The sequence below is a fragment of the Chroicocephalus ridibundus genome, chromosome 2 (assembly GCF_963924245.1).
Source record: "Chroicocephalus ridibundus chromosome 2, bChrRid1.1, whole genome shotgun sequence".
NCBI classification, from domain to species: Eukaryota; Metazoa; Chordata; class Aves; order Charadriiformes; family Laridae; genus Chroicocephalus; species Chroicocephalus ridibundus.
The window spans coordinates 34987609-35000450 of NC_086285.1; positions in this window are offsets into that span (position 1 = coordinate 34987609).

The following is a 12842-nucleotide window of genomic DNA, read 5'->3' on the forward strand; positions in this document are numbered from 1 at the left end:
GAAGAGGACCCCCCCTTTACCAACGCTTCTTTCAAAACAGCACCGAACTGGAAGAAATACATTGATTGCATGAAACCTGGGTGCTTCTAAATAGACATTTATCACAGCAACATTGTAATAAAAGAGAGAAGCATCTTCTCCTCCCTCTTTATGCTGTGAAGAAACACTGGGTGTGGCAAACCGATGTCCTGCCTTGGACGCCAAAATATCCTTCTGTAGCACTGCCCCTGGGCCTGTACCTATTAATCAGTTGGTTGGTTGTGTCTGTTTCTGTAGGTTTACTTTAATGGAAATAACAGCATCTGAAACACAAAAATGTTCTTTCAGCACTGAAAAAAAATTTCGCACATAGCATTTTAAAGTACCAATATAGGCTGTAATGTGGTTCCTAGTCTCTCGGGTGTTTTAAGTCATGGAAATACGGACAACTGGCGTGAGACATACTTCCTCTTCTTGCTTCTCACGAGTGTGTTCAGTAGCCAGTGCTTGCTTTATTCAGAAAGTGAGTAACAAAGATCAAAGTTCATTTCCAAGGATGGAAATGAATTAGATAGATATGCTTTAAAGTAGAGATTTCATTTTTTTGCAAGTACTTAAAAAAAAAAGTCAAAAGTTACAGAATGTGATGATTTCTTTTTAAAGGAAAACCCAAACTTGGGCCCTTATTTAGAATCCCTCTGTATTGAAAGTGTTACAGCATGACTAATATCGTTTACCAAGATCTGTAGTACCTGTTAATCCATTTATTTTTTCTTAATACTGTCCTGCAGGACATTCATCATTTATGTATGCAGAATTTGAATGAAATTAATTTTATTTAAAGATACAATATTTCTACCTATAATTCGATAGCAGTACACAATTTCAAGTTATTAATCTTGTATTTCACGTTTCCATGTTGAAATTTCTATGGATCTCATTCCAGATTTATGCCAGAGATTAATTGCAAAAAGGCAGCGTAAGTAATTTTCATTTGCGTATTAATATATCTTGGTTCTTAACCTCATCATAAATACTATATTCAACATATGTGACTCATGAAGGTACACAGCTAGTAAATTTTCCTGTGGCAAAGTGCATTGAAACTCTTTCTGTATACCTTTCTTTTACAGGCATATTAATAAGACTTTTTACTACTAGACTGTCAAATACTGACTCTAGGACTACGTCCATTTCAGGAAAGAAGGCATTAATATTATTTCAGAAGGCCATATTTGTAGTTTTAATAAGTATTAAAAATTGTGTGAATATTGTGTTACAACTTACCGTTTATCTACTTTAAGGAGGATAATTCTCAATTGAGTGGTCTCAACTGCCACTGTGGTTGTGCTGCATTTAATGGGAACCTGTGGTGCTCATCACCGTGCTGGGATGAGACTGAAGGGAACAAAACACTGCATTTCACTGTAAGCTCTGTAAGCTGGCTGGGGTTTGGATCAGATCCTATGTACTTTAAGGTAGAAAATCCCTCAATTACCTTTAGAAAAGCAGTTTCTAAACAAACAAGCAAGCAAAAAGCCCTGCTTTACAGTAGTCTCTGTTGCTGAAAGGAGTCTGGTGCCCAGTTCCTGATCCGTGCTTACGCACCTCCTGAAATGGATCGGGATGCTCCTAGTTCTATAGAATTTCTTGGGGTACCATAACCACCCTCTGGAACTGTCAGATTAGCCTGTACAAGTCTGTATCTGCATTTTGCCTAGTGCATGCAGAGATTCCACCTAACAGTGTTGAAGACCAGACAGCTATACATTTAACATAAGTACTTATCACCTGTCTATCCATAGGTGGAGACATAGATCTTCCAGGGACTTGTATGACTTCCGTGCTGCAACTTGGTTTTTGAAAAGCAGACGTAACACATGTTTTCAGTAAACCTAATTTTCTAGCCTGCTGCTCCTTTCTCTATAGGAATAATAGATGAAGTAAAATGGGTAGCATTGACCAGCTCCCTTTTTCTTCCCAGAATTCACCCCACAGGCTGCTAAGGAAAGTGCCAGTGCTCAGACATGTCGACCGCTGTCCTGGTCCTGTTTCCCATCCACCTTGTGCATTTTCTGGCAAAAATAAAGCGCCGCATTTTTATCATATGCATTTCATATCTTCTTCTTCATCTTTGCAAGGCCTTTTTATGGTTTTCCCAGCCTTAATTCATTTTTCTACCCCTTTTTTGCTGCCCTGCACAGGCAGGTGTTCACAGGTCACCTTGACATCAGCTGACTTTTTCAGCCAGATGATGATATTTACATTGATATTAGAGGCAAATGCTTTAATAACCTTAAATTAGGCAATTACAGTAAAGTTAAAATCTAAGATGCATGCTAGAGACCCAGAATAATTCAGGTGACTCAACTGAAGCTCATGCATACGGGCGGTTTATCAGCAACAAGACCTCTAAGACTATGAGGGACTCTTGTCGGAAAGAGCTGTCATTCTCTCCTGATAGAGCCTGAAAGAAGCCGGCTTCTCCACTTGCCTTCAGAGCTTGATATGACTGGTAGGCTGCAGAAAAAGGAAAGAGTATGAGATTCAATGAAGAAACCAATAGCTCTTTTTTGCTTCCTACAGGCTGGGGTGCTGAATTCAATATCCATGTACTAACATCCCACTATTACCCGGCCTTCTGCATGCGCAGTTGAACTGCTTCATGATCTCACTACGCTAATTGTGACCCAGCACTGGTTAGTTTCCTTAATGCAGTTTCTGAAAAGGCCAGCCACCAAAATTTGAGAAAATAAATGGTTAAAAAGTATTCACATCCTCACCACAGATACAGCATAATAACTGCACGTACTTGTAGCTCTCTCACCACAATAGTAATTCATACATAGTGAACCATAGAGAACGTAAATGCTTTTAATAGACAATTGGGGGATTTTGTACAAGATGGGTATGACATATCCTTCTTGGTATTTACGCTGGAATGGTGGTCTGCTCTGCCTGTCTTCAGTAGGTGGGATGGCTGCTGGTGGGTACGTCTTAGAGCAAGTACAACCTATTTCTAGAGACAAGGTTAGGAGGAAAGTCCAGAAGCCATAAGTGATGGTTACTGCTCATTCTCTTCTACTGAGTCACTGCCACAGATGCGCTAGAAAATTATTTCTAGAGACTACAATGTCATCTTTTTGCAGAACTGCCTTCCTTTCTCCATAAATTTCCCTCTCCAGACTGACTCACTCTCTGCACTTAGTGTCTGTACACAGAAGATATTTTCACCCTAGCTCTAGGCTGGTCTCCATTTTTGCAATTTTTGGCCAAGAGCTATTTTTGCCAGAAGTCACATGTATGTGGGATTCTGCCACAAAACCAACCTTTTAAAAACCACTAGTACCAATAATAAACTCTAAAATTAAAATGGGGAGGAGGACTGAATCTAAAAGTGTGGTCTATTTTAGGTAATGGATCGATGTTCCTATTTTGAAGTAAATTATCTTCCAAATGTGGTTCTGTTTTTCAGCAAAAGAGCATAATATCAAATTGAGTAGATTATTTTTCAGCAAAACAAAGGACATGCACATGAGTTTTGGTGACTGCCTGTCCCAAACTTACAGTCAGATGTAGAAACCTTGATCCAGGCTACTAGAAGATTGTAACTCTTTAAGGAAGACATTAGAAATTTATAAACTATCTCACCGATTTGATCTCAAACAACAGATAACATTTATGCAGCAACTTTAAGACAAAAATCTTTCATTTCCTTACAAACTTCCTATTGAAATTAGTCCCGTTGCTACTATTTTTTTTAAGTATATTTGAACAGCTTTTGTACGGTAAATCAATCAATCACAGCTATATAGTCAAGCCCTTTGTGTATCAATCTTTTCACATGCTAGTCAGGATCTTATCCCAAATATTTATCGCATAGTAAATACTAGCAATAAAAAGTCCAAGTATCTAAACCTATTGGCTTTATAGACAGTTGCTCTGTGTAAAGATAGGTACAGAGCCAAGGCTGACAGAAAACATCATCTTTGTACTTTTTATTAGCCAAGTTCTTGCTACTTGTATGAAAACAGTGATGGCAACTGTTCTAACCCTTAAAAAGAATAAAAAAATATCTTTCTCTTACCTGAATAAATGAAAAATTTATTTTGCATAGTGGGGTAAAAATAGCAAAAATTGAGATAAAAGCTAGTGAAGTTTATGCAGAGGTACCTGTGGTGGACAGCACACAAACCGAGGTGCTTAATAACAATATTCCTAATAATTTTAGAACAAAACTCTTGGCGATGTTTATGCTGCTGACACCCATGAAAAGTATAGAAAATTACAAGATGGCTTCTGCAGAGACAATAAATGTTTGCAGCAGTGTTATCTGTCATCTTTCATATATACATCACCTGTTTGTGACATAGTTTTCCAGGATGCAGCCATGCTATAATCATATATTTATGTAGACCAAATAATTCCTCTTTTGCCTTCAGCTTATTAGCTCCTTTTTCAGCTGACACAGTGTTGTTGCAAAATTTGATTGGAAACGAGTAATTTTCATCTGTGGCCACATGGTGTCTGTGACCATGGAAATTCCAAATACTTTCTGATATTTCTATGCTACCACATGGTTAAAGGAGAACAATCCATTGTTTTACCTGTCTTCAATCTCTTTTCCTCATCTGCCTGGAAGTTCCTGCAGGAGATGCCTGTTTTCACTCTGAAACAGATGGAATTGTTAGGGCACATTCTCCCAAGGGGGTGTCTGTCCGGGTTTTGGGGACTGAAAGTGGTAGCTTCAGGTTTCCTTTCCTTACAGTGGTAACAAATACAGAGCTGTGGCTAAGAAAAGGCTGGACAGACCACCTTGCTGAGAGAGCCCAAGGGCAGAATGTGGTTACTGAGAGTCCTCTGGTGAGTTTGCATAAGGGGGTGTGTCACCACAGCCCTTCTGTGCCTCGTTCTCTCCTGAATCACTACCTCGTCCTTCAGCTTCTGCTACCTCCATCTCCTCACTCGAGCCTACCATTACTCCAGATGAGTTGTGTTGCTGCTTTGCATTTGGCCTGACTGGTACAGACAGGTTACCAGACGAAGCCACAAGAAAGCTGCACACTCCTACTGACTCTGATTTTTACTTACGTGGCAAACCAGAGCCTAGCCCAACATCTGGGCCGTGATCAGAACTTGGGACTACTCAACAACACTAACAAAATTGCAGCATTAAGAATTACTTTAAATTAAGTAAAAAGTCTTCCTATTTGCCTTATGCAAATAGTGCAATATGAAACTGGATGCAGCTCAAGGAATTGGGGCTTGTGTTTTTTTAACATGCTTAGGTCAATTTCTCTATGACTGGATGTTGGTTTTGTAGCCACCAAAGAAATAACTGAAAGTGTTTATGATATTCTCTGGAAGCCTCATAAAATGAAAACATAATGTTTCCAGAAAACATTAGTAAGTTGGCTTTGCTATCTGTCATTAGAAAATCATTTTTTTGTGTTGCTTGCAATCTGATATACTTGCAACTTATCTCTTCTTCATAATAATTGTTCTTTTTTCCACCTCAGTAAGCTAACAGCAAGATCTGGGTTCTGAGCTCGTCATTCCTTCTTCATTCACTCTTCCTTTCAACCAGGCACACAGAAAAAAACCTCTTGTTAAATACCGAAGTACTGGATCCTATCTTTTCAATGCTGAAAAGAAAAACCATTGGCTTTTTTAATTTAAAAAGCCACACTTGTTATTCTTCCCCTTCAAGCCTAATCACACATATTTAAGGTGTCTGACAGACACATGTGACATTGCTTACAGTCTCTTGAAGCTTGCGCTTCTTGATAGCTTTAATATCCTTTTAAATAACTGCTACTTGTAACTTTCCTTTAAAAGAGAAAAGTGCCCATTTTTTTAACAGTACTTCATTAGTGCAAAATTAATCCTTTTGGATCTGAAAGAGCTGTCTATTTATAAACCTATCTCTTCTTGTACCTTCTCTGAAGTTGGCAGCGGAGCTGGCTGGAAGGGGCCAGTGGGCTGACCTGGGCAAGTCCCCTTTACACAACCCGTTGTGCAAGAGTGTCCCCAGTCGGCCCAACGTGCCTCAGATGATCGCCCACTCTAAACTAACGCTTTAGTTTTATTTTCTGTTTCTTTGTTCAGTTGGAAAGAACCTACAACGACCATCTAGTCCAACTTCAGGGCTGACTAAAAGTTAAAGCATGTTAATAAGGGCATTGTCCAAATGCCTCTTAAACACTGACAGCCTTTGGGCATCAGTCACGTCTCTAAGGAAGCCTTTGGCTCTGGTTTAGCTTGTTTTCATGCCTTTACTGACGTATGCCTGACCCTTATCACTGTCTGCAGCCATACAGGCCTTCCCCCTGCGCGGCAACGAGAGGCTAGTTCATGAGAAGGTGGAGGAGCTGCAGTTTCTAGCACGTTTGGTGAAAGGAACAAGCCACATTAGCCCACGTGGAACAGAAGCTAGGGAAACTGAAAAATAGTTCTGCTTTCTTGTAGTTTCACTTTTCCAGTTGCTCTGATCACCGTAATATCCAGAGACTAGAGATACGGCCCCGTAGGTGCTGGCTGTGCTTTGAACCGTACCCTCAGTAGGTACTGTGACTGCTGGGAGAAGACTTGCATAGTCCTCAAAACTTTGTTAGGCTGCCGTGAAGAGCTGGCACTGGCAGCGTGCACACTGACAGAATCGCAGAGAACTAGTCCCACCAGCAGCTCCCCTCCCTCACCCTAATTGACTTAGCAAAAAAAAGCCCTTTCTTTTTTCACTAAACCTACTTGGAGGGTGAAGTTACATTAAACAGGGTGAGCTGATGAAACCACTCCACTGAAAAGGGAAGAAGCCTCCTTGTCTTTTACCTGCTGTGTGTTCCCCAGCACCTGGCCCCACCATGTAGATAGCACTGCAGACCTCTCCATGACCCTGTGCAGCTCAGTAACCCAGCACACAAGCTCAGGAGACCAAGAAAAGGAGCATATTCTGCGTTAGTTGGCTCAGGGAGGGGATTGATGAGTATTAGAGCAAGAGAAGGAGAAAGGACTGCGTGGTCACTGCCAGTGATTACAGAAGAGAGACTTGCAAGGAGGCCCTCTGAGCACAGGAGGAGCAAGACCGCCCCTTCTCAGGGGGCAGTGAGATGTTAGAAAAGCCCAGAGGCTTATGGAAACACACCCTGGAAAAATTCAGCCTCTGTTTTTTTCAAACGTGTCAGCGTTTACTTGTGTGAGTGTTGCCAGGAATAATACTGATGAGAAGGAAGAAAGACGAAATACAGTGAAAACAGATTGTCTTTGTAAAATCGCTGGAACAGTATTAACCTGGACAAGTATAAGAACAAAAAAACCCCCACTGCATATGTTCAGCACATGTTTTTCTTTTTTTTAATATATTGCTGCTTTCTGACAAGTTTCATGTATTTAATATTTTTTGTTGTTTCAAGGCTACCTAATACTAACTGACTTAAATTCTGGCATTTAAATCTAGTTTTCACTTACTAAATCAAACCCTTTGAATGTCCTGAAAAGAATAGCTCATTATTATAGCACCAAATAAAACCTAAATACATTACCCATACATTACCCATAGGTTTGGTAAAATAACAACACTTAAATACTGATTTTCTATACGCTCTGCATTTCATAAAACCAGATTTATTAATAAAATTTTATTTTAAAAAATAAAATAAAATGCCAATTATTACATTATGAAAATATAAACAGATTTATTGAGCTAAAACTTATATTCTGTAAAGTAAGACCAGTGTGTACTGTCGATTTTGTACAGCTGTAATAACCTTAATGCTTAGATAAAAATATTAAAAATAATTATATGATTTTGAAGATCCACAGGTCAACCATCTATACACCAGTCTGAAACTGGCTTCCAAGAGGCCGTTGTGTGGCGTTCTTCACCTCTTTCTACCTCGTTGTGCATGAAGTTTGTTCACGCAAAGCCTGACGACTTCTGTGGGCTACCAATGGGCAGCACTTCTGAGCATCCTGAGAGCGGACCCTGAAGCCAACCTTTGGACCATCCTCAAGAGGCGATGTCAACATACCTGTGTGTGCATCTGCACACCACAGATAGGCCTGGGGAAGACCATGCACAGCTCCGAAGTCCTACTCTGTTACCACTGATATTTAAAACCCCCAGAACGAGGCACAGTAAAGCATATTCTATCTATCTACTACATTTTTTGAATGTTACCTGTTAGGAATTCAACTTTTTTGTTCCTTTTGGCTGGTCTCCTACATCCAGCATAAAAAATTAGAAGTCCCATCAAGAATTCCTTTCATGCCAGGGAAAATTCCTTTAGAAGATATTTGCTCCACGCTCTATGTACGTCCATTTTAAATTTCCTTTCTTAGCCATAAAAAAATGTATGCAAGCCCCCTCTAAATATCTCTACCAAACTGATTTAATATATAATAAAGCTACAGATTTAGAGCCATGATTATATTCATAAATGATTATAAACGCTGAGAAGTATTTTAACACTAATATAGCAAAGTGAGCTCAGAAGATAAGAGCATCCTATTTTTTAACAGTTTAGATTTAACCTTAAAACTGATTCTTTTTTTTTTTTTTCCCATGCTATACATTCCAAACAGATGTACAGGCTGTCACCATACTGGCTTCTGAGTAACAGCAGCAACAACAACAACTTGTTCTAAAGCAATGTTAAGATAATCTATGGAGTATCTCTTTTTTTTTTTTTTTTTTCCCCAGAGGAATGCCTCCACTTCCCTGACTTCCATCCCTCAAGGCTTCAGCATAACCCAGTATTCCCTAATTGAAGCTTGGTTTTGATGTCATGGATGTTATTTTTCTTCAAAACTTTACAGCTTTCATTTTCCTTAGTCATGAAAGGCATCATATGCATCAGCAGCTATTTTATATCCTTTCTGCCCTCCCGTGACCTATATCCAAAACTCCTCCTACATGAAAATCTCTTTACACACTCCACAAAGTACTCTAAACCCAGCTTTAAAGGAACTCTTTGTCGCAATCTTATTGAGACAACAAAGTCCAGTAGTAAGGAAGATCCTCTGGGATTGGGCAGGTTTAAGTTCAGTGCCTGTTCCACAGCGGCTTTTCTTACCACCTCAGGCAAGTCAGCTAGTGGGATCCATGCACTTAAATATCTTTTTTGAATATGGACTTTAACATCTCTGTGTTTTGATATCCCAGCTGTACTGGGGGTAATAAAACTCCCTGATTTCACCAAAGTGTTGTGAGCATAAGAATGTCAAAAATTAGAGGTGTCTCACACACCCTGGAAGAAGCATTTAGGGATAAGAACCCCTTTATGAGTCTTCTGGGGCTCTGACAGATTACAATGTATAGAGTCTCAAGTAATTGTTCAGAATGTATGTATGTAGGTATGTGTGTGGGTTTTATGAACAACAGAGAGATCTTGATTAAATTTTGATGCAAAATGGGAATTATGCAAAAAAAGGTGCAATAAAAAACAGCTATTGCATTATTAATTAAGAAATAGAAGTAATAATTAAATTAAACAATCAGTGTACTTTTTACTATTAAATTAATTATTAAATACTAGAAATAGCTTAAGCCTTCCTCAGTGTTCCAGTTATGTTTCAACTGCATACTACTCTGTTATCAGTGGTACATCTGCAGCGAATTAAGACTTGAATAACGTTACCTTCCAGCCTACATCAGTAATTGCAGCAACACTGTTAACCACAGTTTATAGAACCTTACTGATAAGTATTTTCACTGCCCTCGCTTGCGAGACAGACTGTTCAGCTTTGAGGGGATGGTTTCACAGCTCTGGTAAGCTGAATTAACACCCTGCCACGGCTGCTGCACACACTGCTCCCTGCCCTTCCCACCCTTCCTTTCTGCCCCAGCGCTAACCACTCACTCCTGCTGTTTACAGCATGCCAGCTCCGGAGCTAATGAGGTACCTCTGCGAGCCAGTTTCAGTCACTTAAACAGCAGAAATCCAACCCAGCAATCAGTTAGATCAGCTTACAGCAAAGCCTGCCTACTGTCAGAGCTGGAACAAGGAAGGATGGGGGCTTGAGGGGACAGGAACACATGGATGAGGAAGAGCGGGAGCAAGGGGATAGGGAGTAAAGCTTTCTTGGCCACTGAGATCACTTTCATTCACTGCTCGCTCTTGTCTTTAGTGCGTTCTTTCACTAATAGTAAATATATGCTGAAAAGATCAGAGGGCAGGGCAGGTTTGTTCATGCTGAAGTGATACTTTTGGCAGTTCTTTCCTGAAGTGTGTTTGGTACAGAATCATAGAATAGTTAAGAGTTGGATGGGATCTTGAAGATCATCTGTTCCAACCCCCCTGCCAGAGGCAGGGACACCTCCCACTGGACCAGGCTGCTCAAAGCCCCATCCAGCCTGGCCTTGAACACTTTAAGGGATGGGGCATCCACAACTTCTCTGGGCGACCTGTTCCAGTGCGTCACTACCCTCACAGTAAAGAATTTCTTACTAATACCTAATCTAAATCTACCCTCTTACAGGGGTATCTGCTGATGAGTCACATCCCAGACACATTCTTCAGATTTTGGGGTCTTCTTTTGGTGAACTAGAAGACCAGACACTTGGGCTAACAGCAGCCTTGACAGGTTCTCCCCAGACCGCAGGCACAGCTAATGGCACAAGCATCCTTTCCCCAGAAGCCAAATAGAGGATGTCACAATGATGGTCCTGAACTCGTGTGTGTGGCTGGGAGGTCCTGGGCTGGTCAAGAACTGGTTTTTCTTGAAAACAAATAATATTGTCTGTAATTAAAAAAAAAAAAGATGACAGAATTTAAATCAGATCTTAAACAATACAAAATGCCTAGCCAAGGAACTTCTCCAAATTACAGAATACCTTGAGACTTGTAAAACCAGTGGAATAGCAGTGCCTGATCACTCAGTTCAGCTTCTGCCATAAGAGAAATGGCTGGGAGCAAGGCCAAATTGCATCCTGGACCAGCTATTCTCACACACCACGGTAGCTCTCCAGCGAATGTTACTGTGTTGTATCAGTTAAAGCAGCATTATCCTCTCCTTGTAAATATCTGTATCAGAAACATGGTAGAGAGGATCAGCTTTCAAAAATGTTTTGAGAAGTAACAGTAATTGTTTCATCCATATTACTTATTTGTAGGTTCATCCACATATTGTATGAAATTCAATATATGTCCTTTCAAATTCCTATGAGGCCATCACCTGTCCTGATGCTGCTGGTATACAGTCAATACAACAATCAATACAACACAATATATCAACAATCTTGGTCAACAGGGGAGGTACAAGATGACTGGAGAGTGGCTGATTTGACGCCCATCTACAAGAAGGGTCGGAAGGAGGATCCAGGGAACTACAGGCCTGTCAGCCTGACCTCTGTACCAGGAAAGATCATGGAGAGGATCAACTTGAGTGAGCTCTCACGGCAAGTGCAGGGCAGCCACGGAATCAGGGCCAGCCAGCATGGGTTTAGGAAAGGGACGTCGTGCTTGACCAACCTGATCTCTTTCTATGACCATGTGACCCGCCTTCTGGATGCGGGGAAGGCTGTGGATGTTGTCTATCTGGACTTTGGTAAGGTCTTTGACACCGTCCCCCACAGCATTCTCCTGGAGAAGCTGGCAAATCATGGCATAGACAAGTGTATTCTTCGCTGGATTAAAAACTGGCTGGATGGCCGTGCCCAGAGAGTTGTGATTAATGGGGTGAAATCGTCTTGGCGGCCGGTCACCAGTGGTGTCCCTCAGGGCTCAGTTTTGGGGCCAGTTTTGTTTAATATCTTTATCAATGATCTGGATGAGGGGATTGAGTGCACCCTCAGTAAGTTTGCAGACGACACCAAACTAGGTGGGAGTGTTGATCTGCTTGAGGGTAGGAAGGCTCTACAGAGGGACCTGGACAGGCTGGATCCATGGTCCAAGGCCAACTGTATGAGGTTTAATAAGGCAAAGTGCCGGGTCCTGCATTTTGGTCACAACAACCCCAAGCAACGCTTCAGGCTTGGGGCAGAGTGGCTGGAAAACTGCCCAGCAGAAAAGGACCTGGGGGTGCTGGTGGACGGCCAGCTTAACATGAGCCAGCAGTGTGCCCAGGTGGCCAAGAAGGCCAACCGCATTCTGGCTTGTATCAGGAATAGCATGGCCAGCAGGAGCAGGGAAGGGATCGTGCCTCTGTGCTCGGCACTGGTGAGGCCTCACCTCGAGTGCTGTGTTCAGTTCTGGGCCCCTCTGTACAAGAGGGACACTGAAGTGCTGGAGCGTGTCCAGAGGAGAGCCACCAGGCTGGTGAGGGGTCTGGAGACCAGGTCATATGAGGAGAGGCTGAGGGAGCTGGGCATGTTTAGCTTGGAGAAGAGGAGGCTGAGGGGAGACCTCATTGCCCTCTACAACTACCTGAAAGGAGGTTGGAGAGAGGTGGGTGTTGGCCTCTTCTCCCAGGTGAATAATGACAGGACCAGAGGAAATGGTCTGAAGTTGCGGCAGGGGAGGTTTAGATTAGATATTAGGAAGAATTACTTTAATGAAAGAGTGGTCAGGCACTGGAACAGCCCTGACTGGAACAGGGCATGCTCTGAAGGGCAGAGATTGTAGGTTGTTGATTTTTTGGGGTTTTTTTTTGTGTGTGTGTGTGTGTATGGTTGGACTCGATGATCTCAAAGGTCCTTTCCAACCATGAAGATTCTATGATTCTGTGATTCTATACCACGTCTCATGCAAACTCCTTGTGGGGCATCCTTTATGCTGGGCTTAATTGTTATGTATAACTTAAGCTAACTCTGGCCCATGTGGCCTATGAAGGTCAGACTAATTTCTCCGGTTTGCACTTCCTAGTTGAGTTTCACCTCCTAGCACATCAGTCAACTTGTCCTTATAAACAAGTTGAAGTGAAATCTA